This window comes from Ammospiza nelsoni, chromosome 6 (assembly GCF_027579445.1).
Source record: "Ammospiza nelsoni isolate bAmmNel1 chromosome 6, bAmmNel1.pri, whole genome shotgun sequence".
Classification (NCBI taxonomy): Eukaryota; Metazoa; Chordata; class Aves; order Passeriformes; family Passerellidae; genus Ammospiza; species Ammospiza nelsoni.
Genome location: NC_080638.1, coordinates 46,100,350 through 46,125,958, shown reverse-complemented (window position 1 = coordinate 46,125,958; position 25,609 = coordinate 46,100,350).

The following is a 25,609-nucleotide window of genomic DNA, read 5'->3' as shown; positions in this document are numbered from 1 at the left end:
TTATTAAAGGAAAATTTTGAATAAGTTTTCACATATATGCATATAAAATCAGTTAGAAGTTACAGCTGTCTGTTCTCTTTATTTTTAATTTGTACTTGTGTATCATTGCTTGCCCTCTGTCAAACTCAGACTAACTAATCTGCTTTATTGCTTCAAGTATCATAAAAAAAATCTAAATCATAAAAAGCACATAAAGAATAAAATTGAAAGTCTTAATATTTGAAACTATAGCTTTGCCTTTTTGGAGGAGGAGTTTCTGTCTCCTAAATTCACCACCCATAAGGAAGGGTGTAAAGAAGGAGGAAAAGAAGATAAGTAGGAAAAGAAGCTAAAGGTATTGAACCAGATAAGTAATTTGGAAATGTTCTGCAACTAATGACTGCTTCCATGGAATTTATAGGTGAGATGCAAAACTCTCCTTGGTGAACTGAAGGACAGATTTTAGCACAGGTTTTCATAAGTAGGACCCATGGATTTTGGTGTCCTCTTCATTACTTTTCCCCAGAAGAAAATTTGCTTTGTTATAATAGCTGGTTTGAAAGTCCACAGAACTGCCATGGCAGCACATGGGGTGCAGAGATTCCTGCTAGCAGCACAATGTGGGATGTTAGCATCTGTCTCACAGGAATTTAATTAGTATCTAGTTTGTTTTTCAGGTAAGGAATTAATTTAAAATTGGATTGTGTATTTTACAACTATCTAGGAAAATAAACCCGTCTAATTTTTAACTGACAATGGATAAATAAATTATGTGTCTGAGGGGCAGGAAGGCCTAAGAACTTCACATTTTAGAATCCTTTGAATCAAATCTGAATTGGTAGGAAACAGAACGCTGATGTCACTTAAGGTTGTTTGTTAGAACATGAGCTGCCAGTCTCTGTTCAAAATCAACAGCTGTCTAGACCTCCATATCCAGAGTTCCAAGTAGTATTATTCATGCAGAGGTAGGAAATATCACATTTATCATACACACAGAGTTCTAAAAGATGTTATGACTACAGATGCTGAATTCCTGTTTCAATTTTAGAGAGAAGTCTTTTTAAAATCTGAAAGAAAAGAGTATAGAAAATTTGCCCTGTCATTTCTCGTTTTTCATGGGTGAAAGGTGTTCAGTCCTCCTGAATAAAAGCCTTTCTTTATAACTTTACCTATCTAAAATTTCAGTCTCTAGTCTAAGAAAATAAATTTTCTTTTCCTGCATTAAGTACTGTTGAAAGTTATGCATCCAAAGGGCAATTCATTTAATTTCATAAACAAGAGAGAATTAAGTGAGATGAGCTGCTCTTTGACGATATATTTTCTGTTGCATTCTCTAATTAGGAAAGCTATGCTCCTAGACTGGAAAAGGAAGCAAATTTGTACATAGAAAGAGTGAAGAGGGAGAAATAGTAATACAAGGCTGTTAAGCTTATATCTTTTGACTGAAACTTAATTTCAATTTCCTCTCCCGCTGCAATCTCTTCATTTTCCTTTTATTGTTGTGGAATTAAAATTTGGTTTGCAAAGAAAGTGTAGTTTATTAAAGTCAGCAAATAGAAGAAAAAATATATAAATTCGTAAAAAAACACCACCAAGACTGAGCTGAACAATGCCAGTCTGCTTCTAGTGGGAGTTGTATACATGGACCTGTCTAAGTAATCGAATGTAAGGCTCTGTCTTCTTCACATCACAGCCTGAAGCAAAACAAAAAAGATGAATAGTGTAGAGCAACTGGTGTTTTAAGTCTCCATAATAAGCTGTGTGTAATTTAAATACTTGTTTCCTTCAGTAATTATAGCAAAAAGGACAAAAATCAGAGCTTGGACTGAAATATATGTTACCAAGTTGGTAATCTACCATCCTCACATTCTCCTGTAAAAAAAAAAAGTTGTGAGTCAACAGAAACAGAAGACATCATCCCAGAATAACTATCTGGAGATGGACCAACTATTACCTCATCAGAAGTTAATGCAACTATATTTAAAATTAAAAGCCAGAAAAAACAACAGACGGAAGGATCGCAGTCAGCAGCAAAAAAAGCATTTCTGTTTAACTGCGATTTTGATCCTGAGCCTGTCCCCAGGGTCCTCTTGCATCTCGCAGTGTCTCGGGCAGTTGGCTGGCGGGGCGCCCGGCGCACACATGGCGGAGATGAGCTGCACGCGCTGCCAGGTGTGCTCGGCACTCGGGCTCACACCGCCCGGCTCCTGGGCAGCTTGGCCTCGGTCTCAGGACTTCGTATCTCCCCCACGCCGTTCTAAGTTTCCCTCACCATGCCTTCAACACCCTTCGCGCTTGTTTAATTTCAAACAGAATATCTTCGGAATATGGAAAGCAGAGAACATATTTCGTTCGAGCAGTTCTCTAAATTACTATAAAAGCAACAGCAATGTGATTATTTAGTCCTTGCAAATTTGATTCATTAACTGGAAGGGAAAATGAGGTGATGGCTGTTCCATTGTTTTTTAGGGTGAGAAAAATGTTAAGAAAAAGGTAATACCTTTTATTAGACCACTTTATAAGTGAAGGAAAAGCAGACTTTTGTACATGCAGATCTGTCCTCAAAGAAAAACAGAACAAAAAACACCTTTATGTTTTCCAAAATTACAGCATTCCATGGTTGATGGTAAAAGAAGGGAGATTAATAGGTTGGGGTATTTTTCTAGAAAAACTGAAGTTGAAATATGGTCAGTGCTATAGGGAGAGAGATACAGATTCATTAGGGAATTGGTTTTTTGGTTGTATTTTCGTTTCATTTTGTTTGTGTTACTTTGTTCTTTGTTTCGTTTGTTTGGGTTTTTTTTTAAGCAAAACTTCAGACTCAAATAAAACTTATTTTAAACTTCTAAACAGTTTTGACAAAAACTATAAAGTTGTAATATGCCTTGACTGCTTTGGGCTTTGTTTCCATGTCCTTTCTGAAATGAAAGATTAAAGATCAGAAGTGTCTGAAACTTATCTAATTTAGGAGAATGCCCAGAATTTGGATTGTGGAACCTGTGTGAAAGCAAACAATCTCACAAAATTTCTTTCTCTTTTGAGCTAGGAAACTAAAAGAACAGCATATGAAATTTTGTTCCTGACATTCTCTCATTCCCTGGCTTACTTCTTAACAACACTTGACTTGGAATGGCACTTTCTTGGCCCATTTCTTCATAATTAGTCATCTCTTATAGAAAACAAAGGAAAGAAAATGGTGATTGCGCTAGAAGATAAGGAAAAAATGTACTCACTTATAACTCCAAAAAAGCTACAATTAGGTGCAGATTTTATATCTCATTGCTGTTTGTCAGAGACATTCAGAAAGAATGACTACTATTTCCTATTATAAGACCTTGGCAAGAAATCCAAAAAGATGCAAAAAACTAAAATATAAAAGTATATTGCCCACTGAAAAAAAAAAAAAGAGAGACTGACTAATGCACTATGAAACGTAAAATTTAATAAAAGGTGAAAAGATTACCAAAAATAATGATTATGCAGGAGTTATGGCAACATGGAGGATAAATTGGCAGGAGAGGATTAAATCTACACTCTGAATCTGTACAATATATGGGGAGAACTAAAGCCCCCATAAGTGTGGTTGTCTTACATTCTGGCCCTTGGGTACTCTTCCTGGCCATGCATTTAATCCATGGAGTAATCAGGGCTATGGGCAAGTAAAGGTGAGGGGACAAAGGCACTATAGAGTTAATGGCAACGTTTTTAAATGTGTGTCTAAGGTGTGTAGGTCTCTATCTATAGTGAAGACTATAGATCTCAAACAAAATATGGAAATGTGGGTGAGAGGTTTAATAAAAAGATTAGCCTCACCATTCAAAAATGAATAAGTGATTAAAAAACTTAATGATGCATTTTTTTTCACCTGCCTTTTTCAGAATACAAGCTGTATACATACTTAATTTGTAATGCAGAAACTGGAACACAGACACACACATATACTTAATAACAAGGAATGTTAAAATGCTGCAATGAACAAGTTGGCACAGCCAACTAAAACCCCATTAGCAAAAATGTGCATTTAATTAACATAGTTAAAAGGATTGTCAAACTTCTTTCTACCCCACTACAAACCAAATTCAAAATTAAAACCATGCATGAATTTTAAAAGGAAATTTCCTGTTGCAGTCAATATGTAGTATTAGTAAAGTTTTTGTGTCTTTGTTCTTTTTCTTTTACAAGCATCACTTTAAATGTGCAATGTGCTCTAATGTGTGTTTCTATATATTTGGCACAGATCTCAGATTGGTAATGATGAATTTTCCTGGCAGACAAATACTTGGTTCTATCTGATCATGAAAATGAGCACTTTTGGACTGAGGTCTGCATGGAATTGTACCAGTATGTGTGCACTGACCCCAAGTTGAAAACATGTTTCATTTCAACAATTTTATTGGAAACTGATCGTTTCTGTTGTTTTCAGACGACTTTTAAAAAAATTATTATTTTTGTTTTGCCTTAAAAGAGCTCAAGAGACATCACAATACTTTTGCCAAAGAGAAAATCAAGAGGGGAAAAGTGCAATCACTGGTTTAGCTTATATAACATTTAACAAAGAATTAAATAAATATGCAAGTGGTGCAGAGGGTTTTACCTTGGTATCTTCCAGCACTAAAATTTCTTGACTTCACATGGTGAAGCAAGTCACATGAAAAAATAATTCTGAATTTGCAGAACAAAAAATCCCCACAAAACACGACAACAACAAAAACAACAACAAAAATAACAACAAAAGAACCCAAACCAAAACCAACCTTACCAAACTTGTGGAAATTTATTATATTTTGTAGCTGATTTTTTTTTTTTTAACTTGTTGCATGTGGGAGATCTTGCTGTCCATCCTCAAATTTATAGAGATGTGCAGGTGTTTCATGATCAGGTTTGGTAGGCTTCTGTGAGAAACTGCTAGAAGCTTGCCCTATGTCCAAAAGAGCCAATGCCAGCTGGATCCAAGACAGACCTGCTGCTGACACAGCCAAGCCAGCTGGTGACAATGGCAGCACCTCTGCATTTAAAAAGGGTGAAAAGGCCCTGCACATCTTCAGTGGGAGAGGGGAGTGAGCGTGTGTGAAGCAAAGTGACAATTTTCCAGGATAGAAATCCATTTTAATTTAGGTGAAGTGTACATTTTTGAGTTGAGTCTGTGGCTAGAAACCAAAGTTATTTAGCCAGAGTGCAAGGCCTAAGCTCAGTGAAGTTACTTCGGAGAAGGACAGAGATAAAGGGGAGGAGACAGAAGATGATAGAGAGAGACAGGGACTGCTGTAAGGGCAAGTCAGCCTGACCTCGGAATTCTTTCTGATAAAAAGGAACTAGTGGTAAATGTCACGTGAAACCCATAAAAATGAATATGTCTGAACCTATTGTGAAACTGTATGCATATGTATTTGAGAGGGGGATAAAAGGAGACCTGAAGTTCTCAGAGGTACGCATGCCTTTTTGAGGAGAGCAATCTCCGCATGCGTCCAGCGCTGTAATAAACGTACCAAGCTTTGCAACTTTTACAAAGTTGTGAGGTTTCTTCTTTTCTCCGCAAAACATGTGTGAGCGAAACAACTCTGAACACACCCAGGGCAGCGAAGAGGGAGGAGGAGCAGGCGCTCCTTGTGCCAGGGCAGAGGCTCCTCTGCAGCCTCTGGGGAGCACCAGGTAAGGCAGCTGTGCCCCTGCGGCCTTGGGTGACCGCAGGGAGCGGAGGCCGCTTGCGGCAGAGCAGAGCAGAGCGCCACGCTGGGCGTGTGTGCCTGAGGGAGGCCGAGCCCCTCGGGAGGCCTGGCCCCTCGGGAGCCCCTCGGGAGGCCTGGGCTGGGCTCCTGGCAGGACGGAGCGAAGAGGAGCTCACACTGGAACAGGTTTGGAACCTTTTCTTCTATTATGTAGAGCGCTTGCTAGACAAACTTTGTCTTCTCTGTTTTTAGAACAAATCTTTGCCTCCCGTACACTCAAAAGCTATGACCCATACTCTGCATATCTTTTCACATAGGTAGCACTTCTAGCAGTACAAGCAATACCATTCTGTCAGGCTGCTCCAGGGGCTGAACCTGCCGTGAGACTGAAGCAGAATACCACTGGCAGGGGAAAACTGTGACCAACAGCAACTCTGCTGCTACCTAAATGAGGTCAGCTCACACCCTTGGTACTCTTAGATAAAGCAAATCTAATTTAATGAGAAACTATGAGCTGAATTAACCAAAGAGAAAGTTAATTTTATTTTTAAAAGTAATGATAATTACTAAATTTTTATATTGGCAAATAGAGGTACCTTTTATAAGTGGATAATACAATTTCTAGTGTCTGTATAGAGTTCTGTGACATTGTTTTCACAGAAATAACATTCATAAGGCTAGTTTTAGACAAATTTTGCACCAGTTCTTCTTGCTTGAATAGATTTATGATAAGGGTCCATTGGAAAGAAAAAGGTTATCCTTTTCAACAAGCAAGAAAAAGGCCTTTCACAGATTTTAGGTGACTGAGGAATGAGGGTTAGGAAAATAAAAACTGAAGTGTGACACTACTGCATAGTTATATGCTTGTGGCATAATTAACATATCTGAAAGTGCCTTTTTCACAATTGAAATGAGGTGCAAAAATTCCTAGCCAAAATATTGTTTTGATGCTGCCTATAATTTAGGGCTTGATGTGAGTCTGATATTTTTCTTAAATATTCTCTTTCGGATCCTGTAGCACAATGCATTTCACAGTTCTTTCTACTTTCTCTAGCAAAGAAATAAAAGCTAAAAACTAGAATTTGTAAAGGCTCAAAATACCAGAAAGAAAAAAAAGGAAAAGGCTACCATGAGCTAAAATTGTGGAGGCTTTGTTTATTTCATGACCTTCTAAGGAATAATCCTGGTATATCAGTCCTTCATTCTGGCAATATTTTTCTCTACCAGAATAATTAGTAGCACATACTATAATAAAAACTTGGTTATTTCCCTCAGAAACAAGACAAGGTATGTTTTCTCACTTCCTTAAATGTCAGAACATTTTATTACATTACCAAAGAGAGTCGCTGTTAGTTATATCACCTTATCTGACATTACAAAATATTCTTCTTGCAATAAACAAATGGAATAAAATCAGATGTCCACTAAAGCATTAATAATTTTATACAGTGTTATTTAATTTGTATTGTTCCCGGGTCTGTCTAATGAGATTTGCTGCTTGTGGATTAACAGGTTGAGCAATTAGTCTACTCTTTAGTGTAATTATTCCTTCCTATCCATCTGCCCCAAATCATAAAAGTTCCCTAAAATCTATTTAATTTCAGCAGATTTTTGTTTTCTCTCCTCTAAAGGCGTGCTTTGAAGACTGCATTTGCGCTACTTACTCATTCTGCTGTCCTCCTTGTGTCTCTGGGCAAATAGGAGCACAAAGTGTGTGAGTAACTATGATCCCCATAAAGTCTTAGCTGCTAGCTGAGGTGCCACTTGGAGGCCATCAGAGCATGTATCTGCTGAACATCCTTTCCTCAGAAACAGAAGAGCCTCCTTCCCCTTTCCCTGTTCTAGTTCAAGGCATGGTACTGCGACTGTTGCTTCTGAAGCTGTCACACAGTTTCACCAGTCATGGCTCTTGCTGGCTCTTCAGGGCATTATACTAACTTTTCTGCCCAGCAGAAAACAAAGCAACAGTTCTAGTGTGACCAGAGAACTCCCGTGGGAGGTATCACAGCTCCTGGGTAACACTGCAGTTACTGTGTGATGCTCCCTTCAGTGGCTGCAGACACTGGCCCTCAGGAGTTCTTTTTGCCAGGGATCCCTACTGGAATTATTCTCACCACGATGCCATTTGGCCTTGTAGGTGCAGCCAGTTCAGAGGTGGGGCCATGTAGCCCACCCTCCTTACTGAGTTTGTGAACTCCAAAATATGGACAAAATTTTCGTCTTGAACTTCACCATCAGTAGATTGTTGAATTTGTTTAATTTACTTGGGGAATATTTTCTTCTTCAGTAACACTGCTCTTGAGTATTATAATCATGGATAAAATTGAATTATGCCTCTAAGATCCTTTAGAGAGCCAGAGTCACCTGAGGAGGCATCATCTGCTGACACCACCACACCACCACCAGCAGGGAGGTTGGGGCAGCCTGCCTCAGGGGTCCTGAATCACAACTGGCACATTCTAAAATGCAGATATTCTGTCTGGCTTCATATTTATTGGCTGCTTATGAGCTAGAAAAATTGATAAGTCGTTGTTTAGGAAGTTTCATCTATGAAGTGTTTAAGACAACCTTCAGGCTCTTGCAAATACATAACTTTAAGTCATCAAAAATTTAAATAGATGAATGATTTAGATTCCCAGTCTTAGTATATGAGAAACTCTAGGGACAATTTGGGAAAATTTTAATTATTTAAAATCTCATAACCAGTAGATAAGTTTGAGATAACTTTCCTTGCTACATTTTCAATACTCAGCTCAAAAAAGAAACACTTGGAGACAGGCCTACATCAAGTGGCAGGATATAGAATCAACATTCCATGTAAAATGGAATATAACACGCATTAAAAAATTAATATTTGAAAGTAGAAAAAAAATGACATGGATAAGATTGGATTTTCAAAAGCATGAAATGTTGGTTTCTGATTGCCCTGAAATCAGTACTGAGACATTCAGTGACTTCTATGGGAGCAGATCAAGTACAATGCTGTTCACATTTTTAACTCCTACTCATAAGTAACATTTATATATCTGAAAATAGAGAAACATACTCTGGTAATGAATATTCAGTTACTTCAGAATATTCTTAGCTTTCATTTGAAAAGTATTTAAGTACATATGGCTACGAAATGTGTGTTGCATCTAATCTATTTTCCTGGTGCTTCATAGCACCAGTCTGTAATTGAAGTGCTGGGAAAATTGATAATTGAACCCGTTCAAATAGCTGAGGTACTTTTTAATAGATTTCCTGAAAAATGCATTTTTAATAAAATGCTTCTGGCTTTAAAATCCTTCAAAATCTTTTAGGAGTAAATATTGTTGAATTACACAGTGATTTTCTAGTGCAGAGAGGCAGGCAGATATGCTTACATATCCCTTCCTGACAAAACTGTAATGACTTTTCAAGTGCAAAAAAACCCATTTAAAGTAGCAATTATAGAAGAACTGCCAGAAAATACATAATCAAAACCTACAGATGAGTCTGTGCAGATCTGTACATTTTAGGCTGCATTGCCTGCAGCATGGAAAACTGTCTGCAGGATGTTTATTGCATAGCTGAAGGTCAGCTTTAATAATAGTAATAACTTCCACAGTGTAGTTGTTCCAAATGTATTAGTTAACTACATGTATGGACATGAGTCTAGATAGAACCCTTGAGAATTAAGTTTTCATTATATTGAATGGCAATCTGAGATTTCACAGAGCAGAATAGGAAACTATGTAGTCTGGAAATGATCAAAGGAGACTGAGAAGTACCACCAGAAGAATGAGGATGCTTTTCAGAAAAAGAAGTGAATGATGCAGGTGATTATCTTCTGCCTCCATGAAACAGAGATGATGTAGAAATGTGTTGCACATTCTATCCAAGATGCCTGTATAATAAACTTGCATTATACCAAGTTAATTAATCACATGTGAGAGTAATTTGTCTTACCATATGAAATACAGAAATAAATTAGCAGGAGTACAAAGCATTGTAGTTCCTGCTTATAACTGTGGAATATGGATCACAAAACCAATCACATCCTGGGCAGAGAAAATTACAATCATAAATAATAATCCATTCAATGCCCTTCAGTCAGGAAATACAAAAGTCTCAGAGAACGTCAATAAACTAATTGAGTTTGAACAAAAACAGGGTGAAATTTCAACAGAAAACTGCAGTCAAAATTAGACAGGATCTAATTATATGGTTTTAATGAGAATATGAATCTGATTAACTACACTGCAACAAATATTAGACACAAAGTATCAGCTATAATTGCCTTCTGAAACTATTTTTTCTGATTGGGAAGTTAGAGAGAAAACAAGGAGAAATTTAATTAAAAGAAAAAAGACTGACAGATATCAAAAAGAACAAAAGAATCATTGCATGGGTCTAAATTGACACTTCACCTAAATCCCTACCCTGTCCCCAAAATTGCATAGGACAGTCCTATATTTTTCTCAGATCTAATTTTGGTGTGCGGACCAACACTACACAGAAAATTAGAACTTTATTAATGAATGAAAAGATGCATAGACAAAGCATTCGTACAAGCTAGCTATGCAGTTTTGTCCATACCTGACAAAGTAATCAGCTTTTACTTTTTTGTCTCAGTCATACTTTTGAAATAAATAATAAGGTCCATTAGAAAAATAATTTTAAGACCCTTATACTTTCCCATAAAAGATTTTTCTAAAAATGGTAGCACACTAAAAAAGGTTAACACTCGTATGAATTCACTAGAACTATATAAAAACATAGATTTTATTTTACTATTAAATATGACAAATGGACATTAAAAAAAAGACCAAAACAAAACAGATATAAACCCGTTCTCTGTAGGTTTAATTGATTTTAATCAGTATAAAATTTGCAATGTAATCACATGGACTTACTGTGCTATTTTCACAGATTTCTGTAATCAATGAAATTTTGTTTCTATAAAATATTGAATATGAGAAGACTGAAAGCATCTATGTTCAACTGAAACCACATCAAATTATTTGATATTTAGTATCCAACTTTTATATCAATAGTGAACAAAGTAATTTTGTACTGTACTCTATTGTTACCATGCTGTGTTGATAAGGAAAGCAAACATTTACTTCATGTAGTATTTTTACAAAATTAGGCAACAATTTAAAATAAAAATTTAAAAATAAAATCTGCTATTCCTAGTAGTAGTTCTGGTTGTATCTTCCCCAAATTTCAGATTGAATCACAATCAGATTTTTTTATATAAGAGGTTACTTTTTAAAGTCTTGTTCAATAATTACATAGAGTTGTTTACCACTGTATGGTTGTTGTGTTTCATTGATAGATAAGGATCTTTCTCTTTATCAACTTGGTACGTGTTTTGAGAAAAAGGGTGTTGAATAAAGATACTATTGATATATCTAGTTTTAAAAGCCAGGTAATGCAGTTTCATAAAGTCATATATATTTGTGGTGAATAACTATTAGGTCATCTGATTTAGTTCAGCCACAAATAACTCAAATTAGTTTTGCATTATTTCTATCAGGCCCCCTGGGAAATTTTTCCAGAGACATAAATATCAATTATAGTAATTGTATCCTGATACTCAAGCTAAATTTTCCTTCACTCAATTTCACCTCACTCTCCTCTCTCATATTTCTGCAATCAACCAAGGCTGTAAATGTCCTTTTGTAGAATAATAAACACTTAATTATCTTTTTCTTCTTTATTGCCAAAAGACAAAGGTAAGACAGGAGCCCTTCTTAGTAAGGATGAAAAATGGATAAAGAAAGAGATTTAACCAATTCACCAAAGACCTCTGCAACTGTTTTGAAAAGAGGTGATAATCTTCATGAAACACTAAGCAGAGCGAAATTAGACAATACTAAAAGGAAGCGTTAAGTTTTGTTGAGTCAGTGGCAGCAATCTGAAGGGCAAATATGCTTCTACTTAATTGTTCTTCATTTGCATGTCGTAGATTACTAGACCTTGATCTATATTTCCAGAAGCCAGTTATGAAGACATTAGAATATGAGGAATGAGAAGATATCCATTTTTTTTAATTTTCCAATCATTGTTTAACAAGGCTGCTTGCAGCTAAAGTATCTTAGGTAAACTGTCATGATTTTCTAATTTAACAGTTGCCTAATTTGTTACTTAATTCAGTTAAGTAGTATCTTTGAAGTCAATGATCATATTCTCAAAAAAGCTCAGGTCTCATAGGCATCAACATGAATTCTCTAGATTTTTCAAAGTACTCAATGAGACATGGTTTGCAATGATCGTCAGTGAAACTTGAAGCTTTTAATACCCATGTCCTAATCACAATTTTTTAAATCGTGATGTTTTTTACACTGATGATTTTGAGTATTTTCTGTTCCCTGTTTGAGTATTTTGTGTTTTGTCTTGATATATATGTGCAACAACACAAAAGTTAGTCTTGAACCATGAGTTTTATTCCCTTTCTCAAGTATGATACTACTGTGCTAAACAAAATCTAACTCTTAATTGAGTAACTAGTCTTTCTTCTTAACTTTATGGATTATTACTTTGTCTTTAATTTTGGTTATAGTGTTATGGCTTGTATTGAATTCAAGGTTAAACCAGCTCTGTCTTGTTGACTGTAAGCCCTTTTTAACTTTAACACATCTAATTCCAACTACTATTGCAGTTTCCTATATATTCTCCTTTCTGTAATGCTCAGCATGTATTAAATTAGTATTTATAACAGTCACCTGAAGGAAGCACCAAGAGCTGGCAGAGACAAAAGACCATCTCAGGATGCACCTGATCCTAATTACATTATTTTATATCAAATAAAGGAATTCAATAAGACTGGATCCAGGTCTTGGCATGGTTCATTTGTCTCACGTGATTATTTGCACAATATTTCTTTTTAAAAATCAGTTATGGCTAATTATCATTTAGGAAATAGAGGCAATGGCTTTTAGATTTAAAGCAAAAACACTTTGCTGATAAACTTCCGTGTCTGCCCTCCATGAACTTTGTGCTGATCTCAATTTTTTATTCTACAGGCTTTTGTTTAGCCAAGTGATTTTAGGTAATAAAGCAACAAAAGATTAAATAACCCTAATCAAGTTGGGGTAGTGAAAGGGCTTGAATTCAGATAGTTCAGCTTCAGTGAAGCCAAAGATTTACTGTCATGTAACAGTGAAACAAAGCACAGCAAATTCATTACTTGAATGTCACTAAGTAGTTACAAAAAATGTCATTGAAATCAAAGTGCTCAGGAGTCTCACTGACAAAGAATTTGGGATTTGTTCTCTACCAAAGCCCCTCTGCAGCACAGAAGTCAAAACAGGGGAACATGACCATCAAAACATGGAAACTGTGTTTACAGATCTAGATTTTTCAGAATTGTGTTTGGCCAGCAGAGATTCTCCAAGTAACAATAATTTGGGGGGAAAGGGAGGGGAAGAGGGGAGGGGGCAGAAATTCAGTATAATTTGTTCACTGTTTAATTATTTTCAATTTCAAAATGAGCAAAATAATTATCCTAGACTCTTGTATAACATTATGACACATTATTTACCAAAGTGCAGTGCAGCTCCAGGTGACTTAGATTCCCAGTTTAGAGCCTTACCATTGAAAAAATACTTTCACTTGAGTCTAAGCCTTGATCTATACTTGTACTAAAAATTATGTCCAGTTTGCTTCTCTGAAAATAGATGTCTTATTATTTGAGCTGAGACATCAACAATGGCAGGAAAATGAAAAAAGCCATATCCCTTGGCTTCTTTTTGTAAAAGAACCTAGGATGCTATATGGCTTTCTAAACACTGATGAGCACTGAATATATATGTTCCTGTAGGCAGCATCAAGGGACTGAAAATATTCTACTCTTTGGTACTGTATGGTAACGTAATACTATCCTCTAAACTAGTTAAATAACATCATCCCCTTTTTCTTTTTTAGCTGAAGAACATAAGAAATTGATAGGCAAACAGATTATATACTCATGTAAAAAAAAATCGCAGATTTCAAGAGTATATTGTGCCTACGTTCCGATTATTCAATATGTTCAAAATCACCATGATAGCGACATTTTTCCCATCATTCACAGGTTTTCCCTAGTCTGCTGAACATGAATTCAAACAAGATCTCAAAATCAAAGTGCATATGAGAAACAGAGGATATCTGACGAATTAAATCTACTGTGTATTTATTTGACCTTGGTAGTAACTCTGGCCATTAAAGCGACTTAAATTTAAGGGCAAAAGTAATATGCCTTGACTGGTTATAGCTATGGATGTATAAAGGGTTAATTTCGAAATGTAAGAAATTGTGACAATCCTTCATTGTGATGTTAAATAATACAGCATAATAGAATCAATAAATATCAATATATTATAATGCACTTTTATAGTGAAATCATTAATTTTTCTTCTAGCAGGGACAATTACATTTTGGCAAGACAGTCAAGAATCTGCAGAAGAATATATGAAAAGGATAACCAGTCAAGGCAGTGACACTTTATTATTTTCCTCCCCCACCTAACTTAGTGCATCTGCATGCAAGATTTGTCTGTCTTTTGGCATTGCTCAAATCCCAGGATGTTGTGTGTAGTGACTTTGAGCAGATACCCTCTAGTGGTTACATTTTCAATACAAAATGGGTATAATTTGCTCCTCAGAATGGAGTATTTACTTAGGAACTAAAAAGATGAAAAGAACACTGTCTTTTAGTTTGCCCCTGTATCAGCAAAGGGAAATTACCTTGGGTTTCTCTGCTCTCAGACAAGTTAATTTCATTCCTTCTTTTATCAATTCAGCTATAACACTGGGAGGCTTCATGGTCTCTTGTCTCTGTTTTGGACAGATATGAAAAAATTCACCTCCTAAAATAGATGTATAACTGCCTTTGGGGCTATTTTCAGTTAAAAAATACTTATGTCTTAATTTCCTGCAATGTCAAAGCAGAATGGAATGAATATCAATTATTGCAGAAATATTTTCTACCACAGGAGAAAAGAACATTCAACCAGGATTTTGCTTCCAGGTCTGTAACTGAGCTTTACCTTCAACTAGGTATGCAACTAGGCAGTTGCATATTGCATGCTCCAGTATGAAATAAGTATAAAATTATTGCTTCCCTTAAGCATTTAGCAAAGCATTAATTATGTATTTGTTAATTTTTTGGGCAGCAAGGAGTACAGATAGATCCACATCACTCCCTACAGTATCCTTTCAGAAATGAGGCTTAATGATGAAACATAATCAGGGATGTTTTCAGGATTTGACAGAAAAAGAAGTACCAAAAATGTTCTGGTACTTTCATGGAGCAACATGCCCTCAAAGATTTTGGTTCCTGTGAGTCTTTCTAAACTTTAAAAAAAACCTGTAATTTAATAATTTTGAAAGAAAAACTCTGACTGGGTAGATCAGTGTTGCTACTGCATGAGAAAAATACCCATTCATACTATTGCTGAGATGTGCCTGGGGAAAAAAAAAATTAATTAATTGCATACATTAAAGGTCAGCATTAATAAAAATCAACATATGGATTATTAAACCCAAAGAGAAAATTAGTAATACTTTCAGGTGTTGTTAAAATCAAATCAAATCAAATTAATAAATATCATATTTTATCAGAAAGGCCATTCTTGTCCCTCATGACAGAAGAAAGACCTTCAGAACCTCATGTGGTACCTTGAAATTTGAATTATGAAGTGATAAAGAAAAGTTACTTCATAAATTTCAGTCCTTGCAGTTGCTCACCATATGTCCTTCAATGCTTCATGAAAATAACACTCTTTTTCCATGGCTATTATGAAGTTTCTCTTATTCCCAGAAAGAGTTATGAGTTTTGGGAAAATTTTCAGTTCTTTCCATTGATCTTTTTTCCCACTTCTCATCATGAAAGTGTTGATAGAAGACATTAATATGGCAGTAGTATGGGAAACGGCAGAAGCATTATCAATGCCTGTGCCTTCAGAAATTCAGAATTGCTGATTATTACCTTTATTAAAATTAATCTCCTCCTTTTCCTACTGCCTTGAAAATTTCAGGTCTGCTTGCCGATTTTTTGCCATTTCTTTTAATAGAAATTAGCTGTTAGCCATATATGGGTGATTTCACTTATTGTCGATTCTCAGTAGGAGTGTCATGCACTTAATCTGTGAGTGGTCTTGGATGTCAAAATATGAGGGCTTTAGGTATAGAAAAGATTTGAAAAGAAACATAATCCTCAAACACATTGGCCCTGATTCTGGTTTACATAAAGACCCCTTTACAGACTCTGGCAGCACAGAGGAACCCTAAAGGGCATTTAAATAAAATTTATGCCCATTCTAAGATTTTTCTATGCTGCCAAAACTGTGATAAAGAAAATCAGGTCCATTATATCTGAGGTGATTTGTTCTTTCAACTGTTACACTGTATATGTGAAAAGGCATTTCTTTATAACTTCTACAATGACAACAGCACGAATTTCTAGGTAAAAAGGAAATTAATTTGTGGAGTTAAACAGGGAAGAAAAGTTAGGATTATTCTGTTCTAAAAATAATAAAAAATAGATTGATTTTACGAAAAGCAATCAATTGAAAATTCCTTTCCTGATTTTCTTTTATTATTCTGAGAAGCTGTGATGGGACATGCTAAGTATCAGAAATGTTGGGTTTGGACCAGGCTTCAAAACAGATTGACTGAAAGATGGCTTGCAGGAAATCAAGCCTGTGACCCTTCCTAACCATAGAGCAGTTATTGCTGTTTTGCAATGTTAAAATAAAAACCAGAAAGAATCATATGAAATGGCATGTATAGGATTGTTCTTCACTTACCTTGAAGAAAATGTGTAATGGAGGCAAATTTTTAAGAGCTCTTTTAGATTGACCATGAAAAGACATATTTGAAACTATTTTGAAGGGACACATCCACTGAATCGTTTAAAAACTGTAGTACCTCTGGCCTTACGAGTTAATTGCAGACAAAAAATGACATTTCTGTTTGATTACAGCCCATTTCCTGGACAAGTTGAACACAGCCCAAGGTCAGGCATTCACATTGTTTCCTTGAATGTCCTTTCTTTAGACCTCTTACCTGCAGTTCTGGCCTTGGCCTTGCTCCATTTTAAATTTGTTTTTCCTTACATTTATGCCAAGATTCCAATGGATTCCAGCCTTTCCTGTGCAGTAAAACCCTCTTATTTTGCTCCCAGTGGAATGTGAAAGCATAGAAAACAGAAGACAGCTTGCACATTTAAAAAGATAATTCTTTTTCTGCATTAATTTGTCACTAAATGCATTGTGTTCCAAGTCCATATTGACCTGAAATTTCCCTGTTATTGTTTGAAGTCCCTAGAAACTGAAAATCATCAGTGCTCCTTGGCAACATCCTCATACTTTGGGATTACTTCAGTGAGCTCCACAAGCATTGGCAGTAAAACGGGATCCTGTTGGTAACCGTGATTTGTACACCTGTTGGAAAGGATTCAAAACTCTTACTCTGCCCTTTCTCCCTTTTTATCTGCTCTTCCTGTCTTAACTTTTGCTTTCCCCTGATCACTCATTACTACTAAGAACCTGTACATAGCTAACAAGCAGTCTGCTCTGGCAAAAATTGTTTGGGACAACTAGTTCCTCACGAACCTCAGCCAAATTTGAATAAAAATCAAAGTTTTCTCCAGTCCCTGAAGTGGAAAACTCAGTTTCCTGGATTCAGGTATAATAAAAGAGAGTATCTGGGCTTTTTAACCTGTTGTTGGTTTGTGTTCATCTATTTCATCAAGATACAGTAAAATATAGATTCTTGAACATATTGTCCTTCTTGGATTTTCTTTTGATGTTAATATTAGAGGTCTCACAACACTGAGTGAAAAATAGGTGCTGTCTATTATCATGAAAAGAACATGGAAATTTTGGCTCCTAATATAAATTATTTTATCTTCACAGACACATAGAGAAAAAAATGCTAAAATATCTTGGAGGAAAGCCAAAAGGCAGTGTGAGGTGGAAAAAAATGATTATTAGTTAGACAAAGAGCAAAATACTCAGGTACAGTTATAAAAATGAGGTAGCTTTTATACATGTAAATAAAGTACCTAAAATATAGAATCTTCTTATTGTATGAGATTTCACCATGCTTTTCTTAATATACATCTACTTTTTTTCCTGTCTCCCTTTGATAACTTGTGCAACATATGTCTTTATTCAGCTTGACTTCTATATGTTTCTCTAGTTGGTTGGACTTTATTCCATTTTAATTACCAATCTGATAATAACTTAAAAGACATATAATTCACAAATGAGTGAATAGTTTTCAGATGCTGGTTAAAAGTTCAGAAGCCACAGGCACCATTGCAATTCTCCCATTATCTGACAGAATTTTTCCTTAACATTCACACAAGAAAACAGAAATAACCAACAGACCTATCAGAGTGAAGTTTACATGACTAAGAATTTCTTCTGTTTCATTGATATAATAGATGCCACAACTGATACAAAATGAGATAAGGACGTCTGAATATATCAGCAGAGTACTGAAGACTGAATGTGAACCTAAAGCAGCTTGCTTATCTTCATAATTTCTTATCATTAGTCATTTTGTAGGTAGATATTTTAAAAAAAGAACTAAAGGAAGATATATTGTACTATATCCACTGCATAACCTCAGGGCTGCAAGCACTATATAAAGCAAGCAAACAAAACACACCAAATACACATAAAAACTTCAAAGACACAGGGGTGAGTGGTATAAGAGTTTCCCCTTTCTTAGTACAATATGTGAACTTAGACAAAATAATACTATAGTTTTTCCAGGTTGCCTTGTTGCAGTGTGTTTGTTTTGATGCTAAACCTGAGTCATCATCACTTTAAAGAAACAGTTAATCTTCCTTGAATGTCTGCATAGGGGAAAGTATAGCAAAATCTTTTCCTTGTCATTAAAGGACAATTAGGACTCTATGAAATGACTTTATGAAGTTACAGAAGGCTTGACTTGTAAAGGTAAAATAACAAGGACTTTATCTGAATTAAACAGAGCTGGATAGAGAAACCATATAGCAGTTTAGGCTCTAAGTCCCTCACTGTTTTTGCAGCTACATCTGGCTAGCTCTTTTCATGCCAATCTTGCATATATAACATAGGTAGCACTTCCAGAAGGGGGGACTTGGGAATTCAGACAGGCAGGAGATGGATGAGGAGAGGTCTTCTGCATGTAGGATCAAGGTTGCTAATCTGGCTTGCTGTCCAAACTGCTAAAACTCTGATGGATTCGGAGCCCTTTCAGCATGCTTTTGGAGACCTGAGTGCTCATTACCTCCTACTACAAATGCACCATTTTACTGAGGCAAAGATCTTTGTGATGTTGAGCAGAACCAGAAATCAGATCCCTTATGACAATGTTTATATATTTCCTACAAGGCTTGTTTCCCCTTGTAGAATGTACATCTCATATGCCTTGATGTATGACATCACAGACGTCCATAAACATCTTTCTTTTACTATAGTCCAGGTGTAGTCATTCACCTGAGTCAATATATCCAACACAATTAATTGAAATAAATCTATAAATCTTGAACAGCTGCAGCTTTTGGAGAAAAAAAAATGCTTTATGAACACAGATCTATTGTCACCCCCCGCACAGTCACATTTTCACCTGCACACATAAACACACAGACACTCATCGTATATGACTCTGCAGCCATTCTCAATAGCATTCATTCCACTTTATACCACCTGTCAAAACAGCAATTTAATTAGGTTAAGCTGTCTGGCTTTGTGAAAAGGTTTTACTGTACTCTGTTGTCTTTGCCATAAAATTAATAGTTTGACCAACTTCTGAAGGGACAGGTTTTTGCACTTGTGAAAGTCAAATTAAAGCCACCTTTGCCAAACAGAATAATAATAATATAAAAAAATAAAATCTCAATGTCTGAAACTTTGAAAGCAACACTTCATTTATAATCTTTTCCTAGTGCCAAAGTACAAATTATGTAATAAAATAGAACTGCAGCTGCAAAGAAACCAAGACTGTAACCTGGAGCACATGTTATCCCTGCAGTTCTTGGGGTAGTTGCACGACAGTGGAGCTATCAAAGGACTTGTACTTTACTCTGCACAAGATATTTGCTGTCCAGTTCACTGAGGAAGAGGGGGACTCTTTCTTTCTACTGTCATCTCTCTTACATCTCTGTAAGTCTCATTCCTGTGAGAGGCAACAAAGGTAACTTTGTGCTGGCCTTGTGAATCACAAGCTCCCTGAATACCAAGCTAGATGATGATCGAAAACAGTCTGGTGATACTGATCTACCAGAATAATCTTTTTTGTCAAGGGTCAACTCTCAAAGTGGATGTCTAAGCAAAAAGGAGCATTGTTAGGCATTGTTAGATATCTTGGTACTTGCTAAGGAGCACAGCCTCCTGCTGGCAGAGTCTGACTTCAGTGGGAGTAAAAATGTCCAAATTCCCGTCATTGTTTCTACCTTGATTTGCCTGGGTTTTTTCAGGATTGTGAGGTTCTGAAATATAATTCAAGGGAAGCTTCCATTTTTTATGGTAATTAATACTGGTGTCACTTGCTAATACAAATGACAATACTATGGTGAAGGTCTATTTAGTATGCAGGACATGTTCTTTAAATTTATAAAAAAATTAATGTGATCCCTGAGGCTCATACAATCTAATTAAGATACAGTTATGAAGGAGATGATCAATTAAAGTTTACCTGACAAGGCATATGCAGGTTTTAAAAATTTATTTCAGTTTTGAACTAACTGGTTACTTATATGCCTTGACGACTAAGATTTTGGCCAATTTGTTTATTTGCATTGTAACTACAGGTATGAAATTTGTTTTATCAGAATGACAGCACCTTCAGTACTTTGAAAATCAAATAAAGGAAATTACAAAGAAAAATATAAAGCAATTTTAATTAATAATTAACACTTTATTTTCTGCTAGTTATCCATGGTTGGTTTAATTTCCTTTTCCTTGGAAAAAAATCTTATTTTAACTGTTACTTTGGTTTGCCTGCTCACAGAAGAGTGGGCCACTTGGGATAAGATGAAATAACTAGGTTTTATCAATAGCATTTTAAAAATACACTGCTCTCAATTACTCAAGTCTGCACACTCAAGACTATCCAAAAGTGCACCTATCCTACATTTACAACAAAACATAACTCAGGCGAGATTTCAAATAAACCTAAAAAGCTTAATACATGAAGCTTGAAGTGTAGCTTCTATTTCAGTGTAAGTATTGCCCATCTTCTATACAGCTGTGAAACAAGATACTTCTGTTCATGCTTCTCCTTGTTCTCTAGATGCATTTTCACAGACTCACAGTACGAGCTGAATTGGAAGGGACTCACAAGGACCATCCAGTCTAACTCCCAGCCCTGCACAGCACCATCCCCAAAAAGTAACCACATATGCTGAGAGCATTGCCCAAATGCTTCTTGAAAACTGTCAGGCTGGTGCTGTGACTGTTTCCTCACGGAGACTCTGATTTTTTATTTTTGTTTGTATAAGCAAGCCTCAATCAGCAGTTTGCAATCTACCTTCCAAAGTCAACAGAAACTGGTTTTGAACAAGCCAGCAAATGACGTATTTATTCTTTCTTAAAAACAAAAAAAAACTAGCATGCAATGCATTTTTATTTCTGTTAGCTTCTCATGCAAGCTTCTTTTTCTTTATTTTTTTCTCTGCTCTTGCTGTTTTCTGTAAATCTGTATGAGATGAGTGAAGTAGGACTCTGTTTTCCAAGCTCATATTACACTTCCATGTGTGGTTTTCCTGAAGTATTTCTGTTTCTCCAATGTTGCTCTAGCTGAGCAGAAGCTGCGGTTTACCAAGAATGTTCCCTGGAATGTGCAACCGGTGGCAAATGCAGTTTCCATAAACCCAGGAGTTCTTTTTCCGATAACTAGAAAATGTCATGCAAATAATTATATATTTTCATGCATAATTCTGCTTAGCCAATACCAATTTTCTGGACTCAAGTGGAACTTTTCTGCACCAAGTAGGTCACATTGCTTTTAGTTTGTTTCACAACGGCTGAACCATTTCTGCTTTGCAAAGTGTTTATAGTAGACTGCAATAGTGAAGTTATTCTGTTCGTTTCTAAGATTTGAACCTTATGCTGTTTGATGCAATACCTAATAAGTACAGTCAGGAAAAAATTACACCTCCCTGTCACACTCCTAAGCATATACCACTGCAGTTTTCCTTTTTGCTACATCTGTTGATCATAGAGCTCCAAGGCATGATGGTTTGTGAAGCTGATTTGACAGAAGAAGAAGTATCAAAAATGTTGTGGTACTTCTATGGAGCAACATGCCCTCAATGGCTTTGGTTCCTGTGAGTCTTTCTGAACCTTTACAAAAGTCGGCATAGCTTTTGTGTCAAGGAGATTTCCTGCAGATTTTCCTGCAGCATCATTTCCTGACAGCACAGTGAAGGTGTCAGCTGTGGTTCTACTGGTGCTCACTTGTCAGCATGATGTATACTGAAAATATTTGCCACAGTGGAGATGTCCTACAGCTGGTCACCTTTTCTGCCTTGTTCTTTATGATCACTATGTGCAGCACCTAGGATTTCAGTCCAAGACCCTCAAATTGCTATATTTGAAAGTATATTTGCAAATATTACAGGTTCACAGAGAGTTCTTGGACTCTCATTCTTAGGTCATATATATCTTTTTTTGCTATCAAAGTCATTAAAAACCAGCTAAACTTCTCTTTCCTCACTACTCTTTTGGCTCAGCCTGGTTTCAGTGGGAGCAGTGCATTTCTAACGTTGTCTTACATAAGAGATTTAATGAGTCCTTTTTGCATTTAGATAAATGTTGGCTTTTGGTTACCCTACCCTCAGAAACTCAGAACAGTGATGGAAAAGTAAGCAAGGCATGGATTTGTTAGGATGCTTTTCTAATATACTCTGTTCTCAGCAGCTCTACTCATCAAAAACTGAATGTCCAAGAAGTTGTGTCCTGGAACATTTAGTGCTCTGGGTTCTGATGGGGTCAGTGCAATACTTACCTAACTGTGCATGAATCTAAGTTAGCAGTTAGATTTAATATAGCTGAATTTATGAGAGCAAGCAATTTAGCCTGTGCCTGAGCTACAGAATGAAGCTCATTTTCCTTGCATTCCCTCTTCGCTTGTGCAAACAATCAGCCCAGTAGTTCATAACATCTTTCATTTTGTAAAAATTCTATGCTAGGTGGTATGATAATATCTCATGATTTTCTTATATCCTGGCAGCTGTGACACTAAGTCTGCTAAAGTTTTAATTTTGTACTGGATCGTGGTGTGATTGTTAATGCTTGTTCTTCATAAAAAGCAAAATGGATGGGAACAGTAATTGCATAGAGTTAAAAGAGGTTAATTGGACATGCAATCTTCTCTGCAGGTTGTCTGCTTGGCTGTAAAATCCAGTGACACTGCAAAAAAAATCACCTCATATAAAAAAATGATGTCTCTATATAACATACAAAGCACACTAACAATTTTGACAGTGCACTATGCTAAGCCATTATTAGTGGCATGAATAAATTTATATGAATATTTATATAAGTTCTGAACTCATTTTGTTAGAGTTTCTATTACTACAGTTTAAAAAAAGGAGAAAAAAAACCATTCAGAGCATAGATGTAATTTATAATCCAGTAAATGCAATTAAAAACAAAAAGTAACCTACATATCTCTAAGTGTGCATATGAAAAAAATGGGGGAAGAAGGACAGAGACAGAGTTCTTATGAATTTGTTTGATAATCTGCAGATTCCTTTCTGCTTCACACTTCATTCATGCCATTTTCACTTTATAACTTTGCAGAAAACAATGATCAGTGTCCAAAAATCGTAAGGCCCTGAGGAAGCACTAGGCACAATTCTATATGTATTTGTACATATCCATGTAGCTGCTGCTGCTACTCCATTCAGCCTCTAAAGACTCCATGTATTGATGATTCTAAAGTATTGTAACTGATGGCAGAGACAGATGACAACAATTGTTATCTCAGTGCAAAAATTTCATGCTGCAAAAGCAGATGACATTAATGGACCTTCTGTGGCAAACCCATGAGTGAATAACTCAGCAGTGAGAGCAGAAAAACTCAGATTCTGACTGAAAATATATACTAAAGTCCCATCTTCAGTGTCTCTCAGAAAGAAACCAAAAAAGTAATGATGCTTAAGAGATGGGGTGACTTTAAGGGATAAAAATACTTCCCCATTTAAGTTGTACAAGAGGTATGTAAGGCTCGAAACAATGCTGCATGTGGTTCTTTGGGACAGTACATTTAGGATTCATTTTTGTACACATAAGTGTAAGTGTAAGTAACTGAGTAGTTTGCTTATTCACATATTCATTATCCCACCTGATGAAAAAATACAGATAATATGCACAATACCTGCACATACAGTGTTACTTAAGACAATTGATGAATACCGAAGACAAGACTATATGTTCTATTTGTGTTTCAAAGGCTGTTAAATATAGTTACAAAAAATCATTTTGCTCAATAATTTTACACTAGAGTAATTTAACTACTCACTGCAATCTTCTACTGTTTGATAATCTCCAGAGGGACAAAATATGTGGATGATACTTGTTGGGTTTACCACATTTTAAACCATGTCTTCTTATAAAAGTGCCCATCTCTGTTTTGATAGCACATTTGCAGAAAGGATTTGAACCAAAATATTCAAACTGACGAAGTTTTGCTGATGCAAATTTCATTGTTACAAGCAAAGCCTTAGTAACTTAGGATATTTAGGTATGTGAAAGGGAAAAAATCAGTCAATGAGCTTTTCAAAACACACTTCAGAATATTTTGAAATAAAAAAATGCTTAACACATTAATATAAAATACAATACATATTGTTTTTTCTTAAGTAATTCACGAAATAAAGAATAAAGAAATAAGCAAACAAGGCTTTTTTCTTTCCAAGAAGCTTTTCTTTCTTCACTGCGTGCTAGATTTTATTCTAGTAAGATTTGGTATATGCATCAGCAGGGAGACAGAATTCATAATAGCAGCCAGGGTGAATTTTACACATTTCCTTTAAGGCAGTACTTTCTCAATACTTTAGAAGTTATGATTAAAGCTCACATCCTCACTGGATTTATAATAAAGTATTGCCTATTGATCATAAAGATGAACGGAATTATGTTTTGGAAAAGAGTCCTCTCTCTCAAGCCCTGCTGTAAATAAGACACGCCAAAATAACTTTGAAGAAATCTTTCAACTGTCCTACTGGGCATGGTGGCTATTGTATTAGAGATGCAACCAATGGTTAATAAAGCAGTTCATAAATCTGCAATCTATTATCTGGCTGTAGGAATGATGCAGCTCTTTAAAAGTCCCCAGAATGGGGTTGTATTGAATGAGATTAAAGGGACACGGTCAACCTGATATCTATCCAATTACTAAATATGAGCTAAAAGTGCTTCTACAGGCATTTTAAAAAACACTGCCTGCTTCCTAGAATTTCCAGGGGGATTATTTCTAGGTAAATCACATATTTCTGGCTGATTGCTGGCAGGTCATAATCCCAAATTTTTTCTACTCTGATTGCTTTGAGTTTCAAAGATCTTAGAAATGGAAGCTTTCATTCCCTGCAGAGAATAAACACTCCATACAGACTCACACAAGATTTAACAGAGTAAAAAGATTCTTTGTGTGCTCCTCCCAAGCTGCAAACAAACATAAAGAACTGCTACTGTCTGTCTGCAGGTAAGTACTGTGCTTGGAAGAACAAGGAAAATATAAAAAGAGTTTAAAAATGTTTTATTTTCTGTTCACCTATCAGAAAAAACACTGTGGGCTGGTCTCCTGACAATACAAATCATAGACTCTTTATTTGTGGTGTTGTGCATAAATAGACATATTGTACCTGTCTGAATGGGGAAGATGAGCTTCTAGAGTGGGGGAAAAATTCCCAAATAATTTATGGGGTTTGGAGCGATACTGTAAGGAAAGCAAAAATACTAAAAATCTTCCATGGAAGTCAAGTTAGGATTACAAAGAAAATAATTATTTAGCACA